Raw genomic sequence first — 9,747 nt, forward strand, 5'->3', positions numbered from 1 at the left:
TTAAGGTATACAACATGACTAAATATTTCTTCCGTTAGTTATATATTTTCTTGCAATTCTACAATTTATTATGTATTATTACTGTAACAGTATTTGAATTATTTGGTAAAATTCCAGAAAATGCTGCTACTTTCGTCATAGAAGAATACTTAATTTATATGGTTCATTTTGTTAAACGGTTTGTCATTTAAAACTTGTTAACATTTACATTTAGTCATTTAGCAGACGCTCTTATCCAGAGCGACTTACAGTAGGTACAGGGACATTCCCCCCGAGGCAAGTAGGGTGAAGTGCCTTGCCCAAGGACACAACGTCATTTTGCACAGCAGGGAATCAAACTGGCAACCTTCAGATTACTAGCCCGATTCCCTAACCGCTCAGCCACCTGACTCCTGTTAAAAAACTATATTTACTGTATTCCATTAATTTTACCAAAAATCACATTTAACCAAACAGTTTATCATTAAAAATGTTATATGATTTCCTTGTCATTTTGAAATACAGGGAGAACACAAATAGTGAGAATTTTTTAAATAAAAGCTTCTTTTTTACAGTGTACACACACTTGCAAGTTTGTCTCCTCGTTGTCACGGCTACGGCTCATCCTGGCCAGGCTTACAGAAAGTCGTCTCGGTCAAATTTCTCAGTTGCAATTTTCAGGCTCTGTCTTTATTTAATAATTTACATAACCTTTACTCATGTGCTTTGTGTGTCTTAGCTCTGATGCCAGACAGGGTTTAAGGCTGATCAGTGCAATTTCTGTACCAGTCTGTCTGATTCACTCACAAACACACACATTCTCTCTGCCTCCCTGTCTCCCTTTTTCTCACTCTGACTGTCTCTCTCTCTCTCTGTGTCTCCCTTTCTTTCTTCCCCCCCCCTCTTTCTCACTCTGACACTCTCTCTCTCTCTCTCTTTTCTTTTATCCAGGCAGAATATCTTGCGTGGCAGAGGTTCCACAGCGTAGGAGGACTTGGCACACCCTTCCACTTTCACACACACACTCAGACACTCACAAACAACCCCCGTGCACAAGCACACAAGGATCCACACACTTTGGTAAAAAGAATTTCTGTGTCCTTCAACAGATAGTGAATACAGTTGAAAGACTCCTTCAAACACCTTTATGTACCCTGCAAGAAACCCTGAAAGAAAACAGGCACATTCACACTCTAATTGAAAAGCAGCAGAATACCAGAGGTCAGTCACTTACTCTTCGAGACAGGATTCCAAGGGTACACACGCACCCACATATACCGTAGATAAAGCACATACGTGCGCAAAAACACGTATGCACATGTACAAACAGTTACACACCGGAGCACAAACACACACACATTCACACCATACAAGGCGCACATGCACGCACACACGTACGCACACACACACACACACAAACCATTCAGCTAGACTTTGTTTGCTGACAGTCTGACAAAATGTGTATGTGTGCGACCCTCAGTGACCCCTGGTTGTCTGTCCTTGGGGAGAGCTAACTTTATTTGGCTGTAATCAAATTACAGCCAAGATTTAGCCCTGCATATTCAGCAGACCCTCTTCCCACCTCCTCCTCTGCACCCGTTTCCTTTTCACCCAGTCCCACCTCCCCCTCCACACTCCCCTCCCTCTTACCTCCTCTCCCTTACCTCCCTCCCTCCCACCCACCTCCCCCTCCACACTCCCCTCCCTCTTACCTCCTCTCCCTTACCTCCCTCCCTCCCACCTCCCCCTCCACACTCCCCTCCCTCTTACCTCCTCTCCCTTACCTCCCTCCCTCCCACCCACCTCCCCCTCCACACTCCCCTCCCTCTTACCTCCTCTCCCTTACCTCCCTCCCTCCCACCCACCTCCCCCTCCACACTCCCCTCCCTCTTACCTCCTCTCCCTTACCTCCCTCCCTCCCACCTCCCCCTCCACACTCCCCTCCCTCTTACCTCCTCTCCCTTACCTCCCTCCCTCCCACCCACCTCCCCCTCCACACTCCCCTCCCTCCCACCTCCCCCTCCACACTCCCCTCCCACCCACCTCCCCCTCCACACTCTCCTCCCTCTTACCTCCTCTCCCTTACCTCCCTCCCTCCCACCCACCTCCCCCTCCACACTCCCCTCCCTCCCATCTCCCCCTCCACACTCCCCTCCCTCTTACCTCCTCTCCCTTACCTCCCTCCCTCCCACTTCCTCCTCCACAACCTCCTCCTCACACCTCCTCCTCCACACTGTTACAAACAGGACCCAGGCGCAATGGAAGGTTTTAACAAAAGTAAATGTATTTACAAAACATACGAACTAAATGAACATAGCCCTAAGTATTGGCCGATGTCACTGAGTGTCAGTGTGTGTGCAGTGCATGGTTGGATGTGCATGTGCAGCATGAGTGTTGCCAGGTGACAAACCAAAATGAAGGTTTCCCCCCAAAGAACGGTCAGCTCAGGTGGCAAGAGACAGGGAGACTGCTTGAGCAGGTAACTTGAAGGCCTGGGACACACCAGGCCCTTGGGTAGTCAGGTAGCCCTCCCAAGCCACGCCCACCAGTCCTGAAAGCAACCACAAGCCCAAACTGAGGGGAGGGCCGTCACAACACCCTCTTCTCTCCGACCTCCTCCGCCACACCCTCCTGCTTGCCACCTCCACCTCCAACCCTCCTTCACAACCTCTTCCCCTGCCACCTCCTCCCACACTCCCCAGACAAATGAGGGTTCACACACATGTGTGAGACATCCAGATGACGGGGCACAGACAGCCTCCAGCTGTCAGAGAAGCTCCTCCTGTTCTACAGCTTCTCATCTCTTTTTGCAATGTAACACAACCCGGTAACACCAGGCTGTTCTGAAACAGGGCTGCCATGGAGTACTGGGAGTGTGGAGGCTGGGTCAGGAGGCTGGGTTAGGGGGGCTGGGAGGACGCTGGGTTAAGGAGGCTGGGTTAAGGGGCTGGGAGGAGGGTGGAGGCTGGGTTAGGGGGCTGGGGTGCCAGGTTAGGGTTTGAGTTTGGGGGCTGGGAGGCTGAATTAGGGGTTGGGTTAGTGGGCTGGGAGGCTGAATTAGGGGTTGGGTTAGGGGGCTGGGAGGCTAAATTAGGGGTTGGGTTAGGGGGCTGGGAGGCTGAATTAGGGGTTGGGTTAGGGGGCTGGGAGGCTGAATTAGGGGTTGGGTTAGGGGGCTGGGAGGCTGAATTAGGGGTTGGGTTAGGGGGCTGGGAGGCTGAATTAGGGGTTGGGTTAGGGGGCTGGGAGGCTGGGTGGGATGTGCAGGATTGAGGGGCTGTGCTGGGTGTACTCCAGTGGGGACGGGCTGTGCTTTACTGAGAGGCAGAGATGTCCTGGGGGGTCTGGGAGTTATCTGTCTGTCTAAGATGGAGGCTTCGGCTCCTGCTCTGCTGCACTGCTTCTTATGAAGTTTTATTGGATCTCACACACTCCCTGAGGGAAAACGCTTCGAATGTCTCCGCAATTATACCTCTAATAACGCCTGAGTGTGTGTTTGTGTGTGTGTTTGTGTCTGTGTGTGTGTGTGTGTGTGTTGCTTCAAGGCCTGGTACTGACAGAGACTACAGGAAGTGAGAGTTACTCTGTCAGTCGTCAAGGCTATTAATCTCTGTCACCTGGGCTGGGAGGACAGAACAGAGAACAATGCAGTGTCCTGACCTCCACACACACTCACGCACTCACACACACTCACTCACACATACACACGGACAAGCACTCACACGCGCACACACTCTCACACACTCATGCTGATACACACCAGCCAGTCAGCAAGGGGACTGTTTTAGTCAACACGTCAGCATGCATCAGTGTAGATTCTGTCATGGTGACTCTGAGGTTTCTGCAGTGTGTGTGTGTGTCTGTTTGTGTGCGTGTGTGTGTGTGAGAGAGAGAGAGAGAGAGAGAGAGAGAGAGAGAGAGAGAGAGAGAGAGAGAGACAGAGAGACAGAGAGACAGAGAGACAGAGACAGAGAGAGAGAGTTTCCAAGAGAGCGAGAGAGCTAGAGAGACCCCAGAGGGACTTAGACTAATCAAACAATGAAAGTGGAGTTGATCATCTGCTCTATCCTCCGTTCCTCTTTCTGTCTCTACTCCTCTGCGCCCCACTCTCTCCCCAGTCCTCCATGTCTCCACCACCAGAAACAGAGGCCAGCCTCATGGCTGAGGGAGCACAATTGTGCCATGACAAGACTGTGGTTCTACCCAACCAACACTACAAAGTCATGAAAATGTCATCCACAATAGATGAGATGAATCAACAGGAACAAACATTACCCTTAACCCTCTCTCTCTCCCTTTCTCTCTCTCTTTCCCTCTCTCTCTCTCTCTCTCTCTCTCTCTCTCTCTCTCTCTTTCTCTCCTTCTCTCTCTCGTTCTAGCCCTTCCCTCCCCTCTCTCTCTTTCTCTCTTTCCCGCCTCTATTGTTGCTTTAGTAAAAGGCAACTCATCCTCTTTTTTTTCAGGATCAAGTAATCATCGTGCCCTATCCTTCTGTCTCTTCCTTCGACCTTCTGCCTCCCCTCCTCCCATTCCCCCTCCATCCCTCTCTATGTTTGATGAAGGGAATAAGGCTGGAGATTGCCCCATGCTGGGATACTTCTTTCAAATGTCTGGGTCACTCACACACTGGGAACTGGCTCCCCGTATAGATGGTTCATGTGTGTCTGTGTGTGTGAGAAACACAGAGCTACAGGGAGCATGCGGCAGTGTGTCAGAGCGTGATGTGTGTGAATGTGTGTGTGTGCGCGTGTGCATCCTCGTGTGTGTGTGTGTGTGTGTGTGTGTGTGTGTGTGTGTGTGTGTGTGTGCGTGCGTGCGTGTGCGTGCGTCGAGCTGCAGGGAGTGGCAGGGATTGTGTCTTTGTTAGCATATCCTTCCTCCCTGCTCTTCCACACAGCTGTTCAAGTGGTCTCAGCCCCTGCTGTCTCAAGACGCCCTAACCCTCCCTCCCTCCACAGCAGAGAAAAAGTCCGCCCACAATGTTCCCAGCGCCGCCATGACAGACCGGACACAGGACTCTGCTGGCGGAATGCCTCCTACAGGATCTGCACGTCATTCCTTTCCTCAACAAGTGATATTTGAGGTGAAGTCTGTCCACATTCAGAGTCCTGTACTGCACTGTACCTGTCACCCACTCCTCACCCAGGTCCAGTTCTGGATGGATCAGTGTTCACAAGCTCCAGTAGGGGTGAGGGGTTAAGAGGTGAGTGAACACTGCTCTGCGCCTTTTTCCGTGAAGTGAAAAGGAATAGACCTCATACCGTATATTTTAGACTTGGTATTGTATTGGCATTGTTCATTATTTTACGTTGCAACAAGGTGTGTGTATGTTTGTGGTGTGTGTGTTTGTGGGCATTTGTGCGTGAGGAAATGTATGTGTGAGCACTTTGGTGTGTGTGTGTGTGTGTGAGTGTGTGTGTGTGTGTGTGTCTGTATGTGTGTGACGCTCAGCAGATCTCTCGGAGGATGAGTTTCCCCAGCAGTGGATAGCAGCAGAGGATAGATCACCCAGCTCCACTGCTGCTGACAACTTTGTAGCTGTGTCGTCCGCCCTGCTCCCCTCACCATCATCTTGGCAGTAAAACATAAGTATATGTGCAACACGCGTGTGTGTCTGTAAGTGTGTACGTACGTGTGTGTGTGTGTAAGTCTTATCTCCAACACTGCTATTTGACTGCTGTGGTATAAACAGCATAAAGAACATCTCACTAACTCCTCCATTTACTGTCCTATCACTCCCTCCTCTCCTCCTCCTTTACCCCCCCCCCTCCTCCCTCTCATCCACTCCTTCTACCGCCACTCCTTCTCTCTTTCTGGTTTGTTTTAACAACGCCTTTCCTTTATATCCTGCAAGAATGACTTCTCTTCCTATTCGTCCTCCTCATAAGCACCATTACCATCCTCATCATAACCATCCCCTCTCTCTCTTTTTCTCTCTCTTTTCTCTTGCTCTCTCTTGCTCTCTCGCTCTCTGCGGCTGTCCGTATCTTCTTTCTTTTCTCCTATCTATTTGTTTTACTGTATTCCCATCGACCATGACCTGTCTCGTCTTAATCTCTACATCCCCTACCTCTATCTCCCTGTCTCCCTTTTTCTATTTCACTTCTATGTTCTCCCTCTTTCTATCTCCATCATTTTCCTTCCCTTCTTCTGCACCCTCCTTTCTCTGCTTTTTTTCTCTAGATTTTCCGCATCTCCTTTCCCTTTCTCCTATCTCCTTCCATCTATCTCTCTCATTTCTCTCTCCCCTATATCCTTCCTTCTATTTCTCTCTTTCTATCTCTCTCCTTCTGAGTACCGTCCACTGGGTGTACTTCATCACTTCTGGCAGCACATACTTAAAAAGACAAGAATTTATGCAAATATATGGCTGAAAAATGAGCATTCACCTCCTTGCAAGGTGCAGGGAAAAGTAGCAACTCATTACAATATTCTCCCTTTGTTTTGAATCTGTGGAATAATAATTAAGAATGATTTGTGATCTGAACAAAACTGTGTTTCTTCCAGCAGTTAAAGAAAGTAGCAGTTTTTCATGGAGAGCCAAACTGTTTGATCAAATCTATTTAGCTCCTTCCCTCTCCCATTTTCACACTCTCTCTCTTTCTCTCTCCATATGTCTCTCTCTCTCTCTCTCTCTCTCTCTCTCTCTCTCTCTCTCTCTCTCTCTCTCTCTCTCTCTCTCTCTCTCTCTCTCTCTCTCTCTCTCTCTCTCTCTCCCTCCCTCTCTCTCTCTCTATGTCTCTCTCTCTCGCTCCTTCATTCAGTCTGCTCCAGAACTCATACTACTCAGCCAGAGGGGCACCTGCCAAAGTAAATACCATTAAAATAACAGACACTGAAGAGGAATGGATAGGTGGATGAGTGGTTGGATGAATGGATGAATAGACCAATGGATGGATGAATGGCTAGACGAGTATATGGATGGATGGATGGATGGATAAATAAATGAATGTATGGATGGATATGGATATACAGACGAATGGATTTTGGATGGATTACCCAATCCCTTTTTTTCTCTTCTCTACCCTCAGGACCCACAGTGTCAAGCAGTTCTGACATCCATGACTGACACAGCATAGCCCTGCTCTCAGGGGTCAAAGATCAGGATAGAAAGGTCAGTCAGAGTCCAGTCCCTTGACAAACACGCAGACACACACAGAAACACACATTCACACCCCAACACCCAACACATACATAACAATAACAACACATTCTGTTTGTTTGTTTGTTTGTTTGTTTGTTTGTTTGTTTGTTTGAGCTCCCCTTCAGGCCAGAGAGAGGGTGGGGTGGGAAGAGAGAGAGAGAACGGAACACCTAGAGTGAGACTTCAGGTTCCATCAGGTGAGGCTCCTGTCAGACCGGCAACTTGAGAACATTGAGACTCTAAAGGCACTAACACCTACTGTTAACGTATCACCGGAGCTAATGAGCACACACACACACACTCTCTGACACACACACACGCACACTGACACACACGCACAACTGTGATCAGCGTCTCGGTCGCTCCATAAGATCATTAATAGACCGACAGAGGGCGGGTAAGAAACAGGGAGAAAGACAGAACGTGCTGGAACGGAGGGATAATAGCCAATTTAGTGCATGGTGGAGAGGATAGAGGGATGAGAGAGGAAGGGATGGGGTGACTATTTGGGGGTACCCTCCCTCCTCCACCTGCTGAGTCTGAAGAGGATAATGAGCAAAACGGAGAGAGTGTAACAGTCGCAGAAAGGAGAGAAAGAAGAATAAATAACATGAAATCATGGGGAGGAAGATGTCAGTTAGGAAGGACTGCTTGTCCTCTCTTCAGTCTTCATTCTCTCTTTCCTTTTGCCCTTCCTCTACTGTCAAACTCCATCAAATTCTCAAACTGTAGCTTCCTCCTATTTTACTATGCCTTGAATGAACCATAACCAACCCCAACCCCCTTACCTGCACACGCTAGCTCACTCGCACACACGTACAGACACACACACACACACGAACGCACACTCGCCTCTCTCAATACCACAGATGCAAGTCCACTACACTTTAATGACCAGTTCCGTAATAAACAGTGCGTGTTACCGTGCATTCCAAGTATGTTGCTCACAGTGTGAGCGTGTATGTAGTGTGTATGTGTGTGGTGTGTGTGTGCATGTGATGTGTGGTGTGTGAGCGGGTGGTATCTTTGTGCATTTGTGTGTGGGGTGCATGGGTGCATGCTTGCGTACGTGTGCGTTGCTGTGTGTATGTGTGGCGTGGCTCAGGTGACGAAGGGGTTAGAGGGGATCACCAGGGTTTATTCTGGGCCTGGTGATTGGGTCGTCTTCTGCAGGAAGAGGAAGAGACGGGGAAAACAGTGTAATTATTCACTGTGTGTTTGGGAGCCACCTGGGGACCTGTACAGAGTGTGTGTGCGCTGTGTGTGTTTCTGTGTGTGTGTGTGTGTGTGTTTGTGTGTGTGTATATGTGTGTGTGTGTGTGTGTGTGCCAGCTGGGGACCTCTTCAGCAGCACCAGCTAATTTATGGCTGCTCGGTGTTTCTTGGGACGCAGTCACCCCCCCCCTCCCCCCCCCCCACTCCACCGCCCCACACATCCTCCCACCCCCCTCCCACACACCCCATCCCAGCCATCCTAAGAGACAGTGGAGCAAAAGGAAGGCTCTGAGACTCAAGACTCTTCTGAAAATGTGAGTTGAATGCTTAGCATTCATTCGCCTCCACCCCTCATCCTTCCTTTGTATCTTCCTTGCCCGCCTCCATCATCCCTGTACCCTCTGCAGTCCCTCCCCGAATATCCAGTCCTCCTCCCTCCATCTTCACAGCTCACCGCTAAATTGGTTGACATCAGACATTTACACCGAGGGTGGAAATATCACACCCAATAATAGCCTGACCTGTGGAGCCCTGCCTGACCACGGGCACCGTCCCCCCTCAGTTCATCTGACACACAGAACAATATGGAGGCAGAGATACAGGGAAGGGGACGATCCCACGATGGAAAGAGCAGGTGTGTGATTTATTTTATTGTTGTTTTCCCTGTCTGTGTCCCCTCCCCTTCTCTCCTCCTTCTCTCTCTCACTCTCTCCCCCTCTCTATCTGTCTCTCTCCCCTTCTCCCTCTGTTTCTCTTTTGCTCTCCCTATCTAAATCCCCCTTTCTCTGGATAACCTATGCTACCATTAACAGCTCATTTGTTTGGGTGTTAAATCTCTCCTCCCCCCACCAGTCCCACCTACACTCAGGTCATTAACTCTTTAAGAGCTCATTGGAAAACACAAACATAATGTCCCATTACACTCTGCACACCTAGCAACTAAACGCACTGTAGACCCAAATCACAACACACAAATCACTTCTCTACACATTACAATTGTACGCACACATCAATGCTTCACACACACCGGTATGCCACATTCTACACACTACAAATCTACAAACACACACACACACTCTGCGCATGGATCAGAGCTACACAAACATATGACAACCCCCCACTACTGTTATTTGTGCTTTTTCCTCTATCCTTTATTTCAGCAGTTCTGATACCAGGGCCAATGGGTGGCCATTGTGTGCTTGTGTGCCTGTTTGTGTTTGTGTGTGTTTGTATGGTGGGGGGTGGGGGGGAGACTGCATGGGGGGGGGGGGGGGCTGTGTGTGTCTGTGTGTATGTGTGTCTGTGTGTATGTGTGTCTGTGTGTCTGTGTGTATGTGTGTATGTGTGTATGTGTGTATGTGTGTCTGTGTGTATGTGTGTATGTGTGTGTCTGTGTGTATGTGTGTCTG

The sequence above is a fragment of the Osmerus eperlanus genome, chromosome 5 (assembly GCF_963692335.1).
Source record: "Osmerus eperlanus chromosome 5, fOsmEpe2.1, whole genome shotgun sequence".
Lineage (NCBI taxonomy): Eukaryota > Metazoa > Chordata > Actinopteri > Osmeriformes > Osmeridae > Osmerus > Osmerus eperlanus.